Below are 10,815 nucleotides of genomic sequence, written 5' to 3'. Positions count from 1 at the left end.
TATAACACGGGATCACACGAGCACACGCAAGCGGGGCACGCGCCGACACAACGACTCAAGTTGCCACCGCCGTGCGCGCGAGATAAACCGTACAACAATGCGCAGCCGATTACGCGCTCGAGCCGCGGGCTGGGGGTCAGGAACTCACCACCGCGCCGCACTTTACGCACGTAACGAGCACACGCAAGCGGGGCACACGCCGACACAACGACTCAAGTTGCCGCCGCCGTGCGCGCGAGATAAACCGTACAACAATGCGCAGCCGATTACGCGCTCGAGCACACGCAAGCTCGCACAAAGCTAACAGCTTCACTGCGCACCGCGGTTTCGCACACGCGAGCGGGGTGCACGCCGACACGACGACTCGTCCCCTCCCGCACTCGCGCGTGCACGTCAACACAAGTATCGTGCAAGGACGATTCTCCTCTCACACGGCTGCGTAGGCACGCCAACACACAAAAGTGCGCTCCCCGGGCATTAACACACACACCTCCGTACCCGCACCATCGTACAGAGACCACGGCCTTTACGCATACAACGACCACACACCCGCGAATGCAGTGCACGCTAATACCACGTTCAAAAACACCCAACAACACGGTTTTGTTACTACGCTCGAGATTTTATTAACCCTTGTTAACTCACCGAGCCACCCGTGTGTGTGTACGAGCCAGCAATGCGCTTCCAACCCACTCTCTAGTGGCGTGCAGCCCTATTCTATGCTGCGCTCTCTGTTACACCGCTTTCCTACTCGTCCTTACCCCGAACTAACCTTCTCCTACGGATCCTACTCTCCGCTCTGAGGTGTTGTAAGGCGCGTAATACGATACCGTCTGTAGTCCTAGGTGACCTTGCGGCGCTCAGGTCGTCCTGCAGACGATCCTGCGGCTCGCCCGATGACTCCCTCGTCGTTGACCCCGTGTCACTACTCCAGAAGAAGAGAGTTCCCTACTGCCCCTGCGTTTTCTTTTAAACTATCAACATCAAAGGCTAGGCGCCCCCGTCCCGACCGCCTTGGTCTCTCGACCAATCCTGAGCCTAGGATTTCCCGCCCTTTTGCGATCCCGCCGGCCTTTGACCTTTTGGCTAAGCAGCAGCCCCGGGTCCTGATCCTAGCTATCTGCCTTGCTGACCCGTGTTTGTGTTTGTATGCGTTTCTAACTGCGGGGCTCTCTGAGCTCGCCGTGGTCGTGCGATCTCAAATCCGCCCACGGCGCCGCAGTGTTACTTAGCCTGGGAAGGGTCCTGTCCAATTCCCTGGCCCTGAGAAACCGTGGGGTAACCCCCCCGAGGGGGACCTCGGGTGAAAACTCAGGGTAGGTGACCCGACCACAAGGCCCTACGTGGGTGCGGGTGCGTGCTTATGTGGGGGGGTGATGGGGGGCAGTGCAGTGGTGGAAGCCGGGCGGCTCCCTGGCTCGGCAGAGCGGCCCCGTCGTTGTGGCACCACATAGCCCCCCGGGGTGCCAGTCCCCGTCCCGGGTTGACTGGAGCACCTCGCCTGGGTTGCCCCCACGAGGTATCGCCGCGGGGTCCGCGGGATTCGCCCGGCCCTTGTGGCTGGCCTCGGGGGTGGCGGCTCCGTCTCCTGGGGCTCCGGCGGTGGTCTCCTCCTCCATTCCAACGGCTCCCCTCGGCCTCTGGCACCTGCGAGCTGGGGAACAAACTCAGAGGCGGTGGGGTTTAAGGGTCGCCGTCCTCGTCGCCCCCGGCCCCGCCCGGGGCCCCTCGGAGCCCGTGGCTCCGTGGGGCCCATATACTGCGCGAGGCCCCCGGGCACGGGGGGTGGGGGGACCCCGGGGTTTCGGGGTACTTGGACGGCGGGGCTCCCCCCCTCGGGGGCTGCTCGCCACGGCTTCAGTCGGCGGATGTTGACCACCATCTCCCGGCCCCTCTCTCCTCCCTGAATCAGCACCGTCCATGGTGAGATCTGCCGTCTCACAATCCAGGGTCCTCGCCAGTAGGTGGTCAGCTTTCCCACCTGTCCGGCACCGACGCGGGGAGTGTACAGCCACACCTCGGAGCCCGCAGTGTAGAAGGGGGGCTCCATACGGGGTCGCGTGCCCTGCTCTTGCCGTTGGTGCGCGGCCTCTCCGTGCGGGTAGGCTCGGCCCCTGGCCCCTCGCAGGGTCTCCAGCAAGTGCTCCACGGGGTGGCTCCCTTCTTCCCGTTGCGGCGGAGGGACACCGAACAGCAGATCTGCGGGCAGGCGAGACTCGCGACCAAACATCATTAGGAACAGGGTCTGTCCTGTAGATGTGTGAACGGCGGTGGTGTAGGCGAACAGGGCATAGGGGAGGTGTTCGTCTCAGTCCTGTTGATTCGCGGCCGCCATGCGTTTAAGCTTCCCGGCCAGAGTCTGGTTCATCCTCTCTACCATCCCGTTCGCCTGGGGGTGATACGCCGTGGTTCGGTCCTTCTGGATCCCGAACTCTCGGCACAGCGCCTGGAATAGTTCGGCCTCGAATTCACTACCCTGGTCGGTAATGACTCGTTCGGGGATCCCGCACTTAAGTACGTAGTTTTCCACGAAGGCCCGGGCCACTACGAGGGCTGTTTTATCCGGGATAGCCACCGCCACGGGGTAGCGGGTGAAGTACTCCACCGCTACGAGAATATATCGGTTGCCCCGGTGGGATCGTGGAAAGGGCCCCTGCAGGTCGATTCCGACCAACTGATTCGTCCGACTGACTCGGAACGGCCTCAGGGGTACCTGGTACCTCGCCGGCTTTTGCCCACACTGCTGACAGGCCCGGCAGCCCTGCACCCAGGCGGCCACATCTTGCGCCAATTTAGGCCAGAGATACTGGCGACAGCAGAGTCTCCCGGGTGCGCCGTTCCCCATCATGGCCCCCGAGCGGGTGGTCGTGTACCAGTCGTAGTAGTTGGGGTCGCACATGGGCGGGAACGCAGATGCACCCCGGCTGCCCAGCGTCGGCCAGTTCCCTCACCACCCCGTTTTCTACACACAACCGGGCATACAAACCGCTCCAGGGTCCTGGTAGGGCGCTCTTTTCCTCCCGCAGTGCCGCCTTCACTGCCGCCAGATCCGGATCTCGCTGCTGGGTCTGTCTCAGCTGCTCGTCGTTTAGGCCCGGGAAGGCGCAGCCGACGTCCTCCTGGATCCGTCCGATCGGGTCCCGAGCCGCGGGTCCCGCGCTTGCCGGGCGGTCGACGGGATCCTCAGTGCCACCTGTGAGGGTCTCTGTGGCGCACACTGCACTCTCTCTCGCTGGGGGGAGGGTCAGTGGCCGCGGCCTCTCGGGGGTCCGTTGCCTGCCGGCAGCGTCCCCCCGTGAAACACGGGCAGGCCTCCTCCGCCCTCGTCTCGGCGTACACCGTGGGTCGCCTCGACAAGGCGTCCGTGTTTGCATGCGTCCGGCCAGCCGATACTCGATTTGCAGGTTGTACTCCTGCAACTGCGCCAACCACCGGGCCATCTGCCCCCGCGGCTTCTTGAATGTAAGAAGAAACTGCAGAGCATAATGGTCAGTGCGTACGCGACATCTCCTGCTGTACAAATACGGCCGGAACTGTTTGCATGCGAAAATCACGGCGTACAACTCTTGGCGGGTCACGCAATAGTTCAGCTCGGCCCCACTCAAGGTCCGGCTGGCGTACGCGATGACTCGTTCCGTCCCATCCTGTACCTGTGACAACACCGCGCCCAGCCCGCTGCTGCAGGCGTCGGTGTCCAAAATAAAATCGGTGGTAAAATCGGGGAAAGCGAGGGTGGGGGCGTGGGTGAGGTGGTCTTTGAGAGTGGTGAAGGCCGTCTGGCAGGCCCCCGTCCACTGATAGGGGTGCTTAGGGGAGGTGAGTTGGGTGAGGGGGCGTGCAATCTCGCTGAATCCCTTTACAAATCGACGATAATAGGTGGCGAGCCCCAAAAATGATTGATCTCCGTCAAATTCCTTGGCCGTGGCCACTCCACTACGGCGCGTACCTTCTCCGGATCGGTGTGCACGCCTGCCTCGCTGACGCGATGCCCGAGGTACCCCACCTCGCGTTGTGCGATGTAACACTTACATGGCTTGAGCTTGAGATGAGCCGCTCGCAGTCGCTGGAACACCTCACGAAGCCTGGACCAATGCTCAGACAAAGATCTACTGAACACTATCACATCGTCCAAGTAAATCAGGCACTGTTCCCACTGCAAGCCCCGCATCACCAACTCCATCAACCGCTGGAACGTCGCGGGCGCGTTAGTGAGTCCGAACGGCAACACTCGAAACTCAAACAGGCCCATCGAGGTGGTGAATGCTGTTTTTGGCCGATCCTCCTCCGTCATCTCCACCTGCCAGTAACCGGACGCCAGATCGAGGGTGGAAAAATACCGCGCTCCTGCGAGACTGTCGAAGGTGTCGTCGATGCGGGGTATGGGGAAGGCATCGCCGAGCGTGACTGCATTTAGTTTATGGTAATCGACGCAGAACCGGGTTGACCCATCCTTTTTCGTTACTAGTACCACCGGGGCTGACCAGGGGCTCGCCGAGGGCTGAATTATGTTATCGCGAAGCATGTCTCCAACTGCCTCTTTGATTTGGGCGCGTTCGGGTGCGCCCACTCGGTACGCAGGGAGTTTGATGGGTCGGGCTGCACCGGTGTCAATTTGGTGCTTAACAAGATCGGTCCGACCCACGTCCGAGTCGTGTTCACTGAATACATCGGCATACTCCCGCAGTAACTCGCGCAGCCGATCGGCCTCTCCCTTAGGTAAATCCGCCCATGGTACATGTAACGCGTCGAGCAGGGGAACGACCTCGGCTCGGGGAGTCGGGCCGACTTGCCAGGCCAGGTCCTGGTCACCCTCAGGACGCCCGGGGTCCTCAGCCCAGAGTGCGAACACCGAGTCGTTAGAGTGGCGTGCGTGCAGGGGGTGTACGGTGGCTATCGGGCTGCGCCGTCGCAGTATCGCTGGGGTATTGTGGGGGTTAAACATCCGCATAAACAATCGGTCCCCATCTGCGTTTACCAACGTGGCGGATCCCACAACCCCATACCGTTTTGCCAACTCCAGGTGAGGAGTTAGCATTACCTCCCCTGATGGTCGGAGCGCGGGGTCGGTGGGGGATGTTGCCACCGGCACCAGCATCTCGGTGAGCGGGCCGATGGTGACTGCCGTCGCCAGGATAGCGGCCACAGGTGCAAAGCGGCGGCGCGTTGGTTCTCGTCCCAGGAACGGTATCCGCTCGCCGTTGCTCTCCATGGTGGCGCATCGCTGGCGGGGTTGCACGTTGAGTCCCAACCGTTCTAGGAGGTCGGTGCCTGCGATACACTCGTGACACAACGCACTCGACACGTAGAACTCTTGCGTGCACACCTGGCTGCCTATGCGGACCTCTAGGGTGGCTCTCCCCAGCAGCCCCATTCCGGCTCCGCTCGCAGTGTGCAGCGCGCGGTCCAGGGCCTGCAGGTGACGCACGTCGACCCCGATTGCGCTGCAGTGCGCTGCGCTCACGAGCGAGGCCACCGCCCCCGTGTCCAGCAGGATTCGGGTACGCACTCCGTTTACCTCCCCTTCCACCAGCGACGTGGCCCCCGTGATCCCCGCCACCAGCTCCCGCAGCCAGTCGCCAGGAGTCACCGTTTCTGTGGGCGTTGTTGCTGGAACCTGTGTGGAGATCACTCGCTCGCCATTATTCTCACAGCTTGTTTGTGTCGGGGCTACGTCGATTTCACCCCCCGGTGGTCCCCTCTCTAGGGGGGCCTTAGTGTTTGACCTTAGCTCTTGTCTAGCTCGGGCGACCTGAGGACAGTCCCTCACTAGATGCCCTCGGCGATCGCACATGTAACATGCCCGGGGAGGGGTGGCGGCTCCGTAGTGGGCTCTCTGCCCACTCCCTCCTCCCCCAGTGCGCTGCTGCTCATACTCTGCTTCTAGTCGTGCTATCCTTCCAGTTAGCCCTCCTACCGTGGAGTCTAGTTCCCCCATCTCGGATCGGATGGTCTCAACGGAGGATTGCAGTTGGGTCATATTTTTATTCGTTTCCTCGCGTACCTGGGTTACCCTCTCACCTACGTGAGTTACCTTGTTGTCTATCTGGGTTACCTGGCCGGAGACATCCTTTATACCCGTTTGTATACTGGCAACCCATCCCGGGGTTATCTCGCGGGACACTGGAGGCTCTCTTTCCCGGCCCCTTACCGTCCTCGCGAGCTCCTGTTCCTCCTCCTCGTCTTCCGAGAGCAGGCTCGCAATGGCGCGCTCTCGTCCCAGCCCCCGGAGCTGCGCGCGTTCGCTGTGAATTCTTTCACACTTACGTGCGCGCTCGACAAGGGTGTTAAAGGGAAGACGTGGGCAGCTCACGTCTGGCTGCCACCACGCCGTGCGAGACAGGTACCGCTGGATTTTCTCGGCGGCCAGTTCCTCAATAACATCAGTTGCGTACCCCGGGCGTGTGATCTTTGTTAACTCGCGCACATCCTCGGCGTAATCACGTAGATCTTCGCCAGGTTGGCGACGGCGCGCCTCTAAGGCCGATTTTGCTTCCTCCTCGTCACGCGTGCCAAAACGCTGATCGAGTCGGCGCATCAGCTCCTCTAGCTGTGTCTGTGCGCTCGCGGGTAACGCTTCTACAAAATCGGCTGCCCGCCCATCAAGATTCATATTAAGTTGACGTACTGCCTGCGCGTCCATCCATCCATTAATTTCCTTGGCCCCTAAGAGATTGCGGGCGAATGCCTTCCACGAAGGGGCCCCCCGGCCGGTAAATATTAGTCTTATTTTAGCGTGAGGTAACGCGGGGGTCCGTACCGCTTCCGACACCAATTTGTGGGGGCCGTTGGCCCCCGGGGTCCCTCCCGCCTGCATCCCCTATTCGTTTACGTTACCCCACCTCCCTATTACCCGCTACGGTTTCGCCGGCATTCGAACGCGACACCCCTACTATTTACAGCCTCGCGCCGCGCTCCCACGCTGCGAACATACGTGCGCACATTATCATCAATCAAACGCCGTGCTCGCAGTATAGCCCTGTGCGGCACGTTACCAATGCGCATCCGTATCCGACACGTAACGAACGTATGCGCACTCCCACACACACAGCTCTGCACGGCACTCACTCTTGCGCCGCTCTGCGCCGCGCTGGCCGCTCACGCTACGATCGCGCACCTGGGGTACGCCGATTTCGCACGACGAGAGCTTACGCATACACCGTACCACACGCGTTCACACTTATAACACGGGATCACACGAGCACACGCAAGCGGGGCACGCGCCGACACAACGACTCAAGTTGCCACCGCCGTGCGCGCGAGATAAACCGTACAACAATGCGCAGCCGATTACGCGCTCGAGCCGCGGGGCTGGGGGTCAGGAACTCACCACCGCGCCGCACTTTACGCACGTAACGAGCACACGCAAGCGGGGCACACGCCGACACAACGACTCAAGTTGCCGCCGCCGTGCGCGCGAGATAAACCGTACAACAATGCGCAGCCGATTACGCGCTCGAGCACACGCAAGCTCGCACAAAGCTAACAGCTTCACTGCGCACCGCGGTTTCGCACACGCGAGCGGGGTGCACGCCGACACGACGACTCGTCCCCTCCCGCACTCGCGCGTGCACGTCAACACAAGTATCGTGCAAGGACGATTCTCCTCTCACACGGCTGCGTAGGCACGCCAACACACAAAAGTGCGCTCCCCGGGCATTAACACACACACCTCCGTACCCGCACCATCGTACAGAGACCACGGCCTTTACGCATACAACGACCACACACCCGCGAATGCAGTGCACGCTAATACCACGTTCAAAAACACCCAACAACACGGTTTTGTTACTACGCTCGAGATTTTATTAACCCTTGTTAACTCACCGAGCCACCCGTGTGTGTGTACGAGCCAGCAATGCGCTTCCAACCCACTCTCTAGTGGCGTGCAGCCCTATTCTATGCTGCGCTCTCTGTTACACCGCTTTCCTACTCGTCCTTACCCCGAACTAACCTTCTCCTACGGATCCTACTCTTCGCTCTGAGGTGTTGTAAGGCGCGTAATACGATACCGTCTGTAGTCCTAGGTGACCTTGCGGCGCTCAGGTCGTCCTGCAGACGATCCTGCGGCTCGCCCGATGACTCCCTCGTCGTTGACCCCGTGTCACTACTCCAGAAGAAGAGACTTCCCTACTGCCCCTGCGTTTTCTTTTAAACTATTCACATCAAAGGCTAGGCGCCCCCGCCCCGACCGACTTGGTCTCTCGACCAATCCTGAGCCTAGGATTTCCCGCCCTTTTGCGATCCCGCCGGCCTTTGACCTTTTGGCTAAGCAGCAGCCCCAGGTCCTGATCCTAGCTATCCGCCTTGCTGGCCCGTGTTTGTGTTTGTATGCGTTTCTAACTGCGGGGCTCTCTGAGCTCGCTGTGGTCGTGCGATCTCAAATCTGCCCACGGCGCCGCAGTGTTACTTAGCCTGGGAAGGGTCCTGTCCAATTCCCTGGCCCTGAGAAACCGTGGGGTAACCCCCCGAGGGGGCCCTCGGGTGAAAACTCAGGGTAGGTGACCCGACCACGAGGCCCTACGTGGGTGCGGGTGCGTGCTTATGTGGGGGGGGTGATGGGGGGCAGTGCAGTGGTGGAAGCCGGGCGGCTCCCTGGCTCGGCAGAGCGGCCCCGTCGTTGTGGCACCACACCGTCACAGCCCCCCAGGGCTAACCGATGCGGACGTGGATGTAAGCACCCTTCCGCGTGCGGGCACAACCACCCCCGGTGTGTTTGTTCGCCCTCCCGTAACACCCCTACAGTAGTGTACTCGACTGGTTCATAATAAACAAACAAACAAGACGACAACAGCAATGCTGCCATGGAGGCGTGGCTAGCACACTGGACTTGTCGTCGAGAGATTACCGGTTGAATGTAATCTATCTCTGGTCCACACGGAGTATAATTGGGTTCAGAGTTTAGCTAAATTGTGGCTATTCCCACCTCTTTCAAGGTGTCTGGCTATCGTGGAAGAGTAGACCAAAGGACGTCTCGTGCTACCTCCAGTCTAGTCGGTCTTTCTGCCAAGATTGGCGTGAAAAAGCAATTGACGGGCTTCTTCTAATGGACACTTAAAACAAACTAAAATCTGTTTTCTCGGTGCACGATGTACACGATGTTCTGTTGCTGCCCACGTGTAGCCCAACAAGCTGGGTCTGGGGATCTCAGTCGGCTGTGCAGAGCTGGATGAGATGTGAAGTTATGCCAAAGAGAATTCCCATCGCTCATTGACGGACATTCTGCACACTCACCATCTTGTGTATTTGAGACAAAATGCAAATCAATTTATAACATTTTTGACATGCGTTTTTCTGGATTTTGTTGTTGTTATTCTGTCTCTCACTGTTCAAATAAACCCACCATTAAAATTATAGACTTATCATTTCTTTGTCAGTGGGCAAACGTACAAAATCAGCAGGGGATCAAATACTTGTTTCCCTCACTGTAGATGGAAAGTGTGTGGTGCTACCCTATGCTAGTGGAATGTTTTTGTTTATTAGTAAATGCCTGTTGTGTGTGCAGTTTGTAGTGAAACTTTTGAGTGACATCGCCATATAATTCTATTGTGCAGAGGCCAGCCAGTGACATTCTTCTTAGACAACCCAAGTCTTTTTATTGTTCATGTTGGGACTGCATGTCGAATTCAATGCCTCGAATTCAGCGCTCCGAATTCAATGCCCCGAATGTATTGCCTGCATTTGCCCGCAGTGGTGAATTTTGAAAGCTGAAGGGGAGAGAGAGACGCCCCAGCATGCAGCAGCCCAACACGGACACTCGTGCTTGGGGTCACGAGCAGCTGCGACAAAGCAGTCGTGCTCAATAATAAATGAAAATTGTGTTTTTATTCATCAACAGAAATGTGACTGCGTGTGTACCCGACGGCAGTACAAGCCGTGCTATTGCATCTTCAGTAATGTTTTGTTGATTTTCAATTTGTTGAGTGTGCAGTTATTCAATGACATTTAATAGATATTCAGTACTTACAGTTATTTTACTTAAAGCCACAGGACCTGTTTTATAACTGAACTTGTGAAATTGCATTTGCAATTTAGATTTTTGCTTTCTCATCTGCTACCCAAAATCGACTTGTATTTTTCAAAAGACATGTTTAACACGTGTAAGGCATTGGCGACCAATATTATTCATACTCAACGTTTTTGGGTGAGATCGCGTTATTTATAAATGTGTCATAACCCTCCACCACCCGACACGGCCAATCAAACGAGATCCAACTAATACTTTGGAACATAAGACTACTGCAATCATTGCAAATTCATCAATCCCGAAGAATGAGCAATTCCTAATTAAGCCAAGGACTTCAAAACCACCGAGACTGTATGGGCTACCACACAGACAGACCCCACATCCCCGTTCGCCCGCTCGCCCACACACACACACAGACACACAGACCCCACATCCGTTCGCTGTTTATATTATATATATGCACGACAGACAACCAATCCGTGGTGGGCAGTGTGGAACATATTGTCCCCACTACCTGCACCACGTGTTGTGTTGTACCAGCTGAAGCGCGCCGAGCTGCAGAGCAGAAGTGACGTGGCCACAAATGGCAGCGGGATTCCTTGTAGAAGATCCCACTTTGGTGTTTGAACATCTTGACGCAGCTGTTTTGTTGCCAGAAAAACCTCTCATCATATGTTGGTACTAACAAAGGAGGTCCCACGGTAAGGCTGTGGTAGCTCTTGGAGGCTTCTTCAAAATCAAAGCACTTTTTAAAACACATCTAAAAAGTGATTTTAAACTTGCTTTGAATTAGGATTTAAACCACGTGGTATTTTTTTTATTAGTTCTTTGCTCAAAATTTGTTACACTGT

Source organism: Lethenteron reissneri, unplaced genomic scaffold, assembly GCF_015708825.2.
Source record: "Lethenteron reissneri isolate LAM-NWPU_2019-01 unplaced genomic scaffold, ASM1570882v1 scaffold_1204, whole genome shotgun sequence".
NCBI lineage: Eukaryota > Metazoa > Chordata > Hyperoartia > Petromyzontiformes > Petromyzontidae > Lethenteron > Lethenteron reissneri.
This window is presented reverse-complemented; position numbering follows the sequence as displayed.